General features: G+C 33.1%; 1 long non-coding RNA gene across 1 annotated transcript; it reads right to left on the minus strand.

The window, feature by feature from the left end:
• Positions 1 to 520: 520 nt before the first annotated feature.
• On the minus strand, positions 521 to 1,189 carry LOC132747291 (uncharacterized). The gene is made up of 2 exons (XR_009628110.1): positions 1,047 to 1,189; positions 521 to 877 (listed from the first exon to the last, which is right to left on the minus strand). It is a non-coding gene; the product is annotated as an uncharacterized LOC132747291 (long non-coding RNA).
• Positions 1,190 to 1,671: the final 482 nt, after the last annotated feature.

Raw genomic sequence — 1,671 nt, forward strand, 5'->3', positions numbered from 1 at the left:
ACGGTTATTTGAATCTCTTTGCAATGTATGTCTTCTTGAAGTGACTGATCATTCTAATGGAAGTTTTTTTCCTATGCACATAATGAATTGTACTTGTATAAACTTCCTCCAGCTTTTGACAATCTGATATCTTTCTGTCAAATTCTCAGCAGTTGTATAATAAAAGTAGTTTTGTGTAAGAAATTTCATCCAACAGGTAATCTATGCTTACCGTACATACGCACTTGTCAGGCGCCCATTATATTACGCACACCTTACTTCAGGCTCATGATTTGGGGATGTTTATGAAGACCCTCATATAAGAGGCAGTCATATTTTGGCTGTGCAAAATCTTTCGACAATTTGTCAGTTTTTGACAAAGTGCAAACTCATATATACTTAAATAAAAATGAATTATATAGACACGTCTGCATCACTCTGCTTAAGTAAACATTGTGTAAAAATTTGTCAGTCTAGACAAAATTTACCCTACTGTCTATTTATGTAAGAATAGGAAAAATTTTATTACGATTTTTGTTACATTTTTAGTCCCCTACCGGTTTAACCGGAGGGGACTTTAGGTTTACCCTCCGTCCGTCTGTCTGTCTGTCTGTCAGTCCGTCAGTCCGTCCGTCCACAAAACTGGATCCCGCGATAACGCAAAATGTACTGAAAATATTTTTATGAAACTTGCTATATGGATAGATGGCAGTATGGAGATTATGCACGTTTTTTTTTTCTTCCTATGTTGAAAATTCTGGTTGCTATGGCAACAAATAGCCTGAAAATATGGCAAATTGAACACATAAACTGGATCCCGCGATAACGCAAAAAGTACTGAAAATATTTTTATGAAACTTGATATATGAATAGATGGCAGTATGGAGATTATGCACGTCTTTTTTTTTTTCTTCCTATGTGGAAAATTCTGGTTTCTATGGCAACAAATAGCCTGAAAATATGGCAAATTGAACACATAAACTGGATCCCGTGATAACGCAAAAAGTACTGAAAATATTTTTATGAAACTTGATTTATGGATAGATGGCAGTATGGAGATTATGCACGTTTTTTTTTTTCTTCCTATGTTGAAAATTCTGGTTGCTATGGCAACAAATAGCCTGAATTTCAAGATTTCTGATTTAAATTTTTCAGCTTTTTCACTATAAGTTCTTTATTTCTTAAGGTGTTTACTTCAAACTTTAAATATAAGTTTCTGGTCATCAACCACTTCATATGTGACAAGGTTTACGACTCTAGCACAAAAATTATCAGTATTACCTCCCTTGAACTTAGAATTTTTATGAAAAAAATGTTGTCTTTTTTAAATAACTTCTTTATTTCCTAATGTATCTACTTCAAACTTCATATATATGTTTCTTATTATCACTCAACATTTTTGAGAAGGTTAAATACTCTAGCACGACTATTTCCAGAATTATGTCCCCCTTGAACTTAGATTTTTCTCGAGAAATTGGTATTTTTCACTCCAACTTCTTCATTCATTATAGGATTTACTTTAAAATCCCACATCGTAATAATATGACAAGGTTGTATAAACATAATTTCCTTACTAGGCAGGGAAACTTAACACATTACTGTGATATAGACAAACTTAGAACTCAAAAGATTTAAGTTCATTCATGTCATTCATTCACTGGTAAAATTGACTGGCCAATGGCCCATCAGAAA

Source organism: Ruditapes philippinarum, unplaced genomic scaffold, assembly GCF_026571515.1.
Source record: "Ruditapes philippinarum isolate M1 unplaced genomic scaffold, ASM2657151v2 ctg1349_1_1_1_1, whole genome shotgun sequence".
Taxonomy (NCBI): Eukaryota; Metazoa; Mollusca; class Bivalvia; order Venerida; family Veneridae; genus Ruditapes; species Ruditapes philippinarum.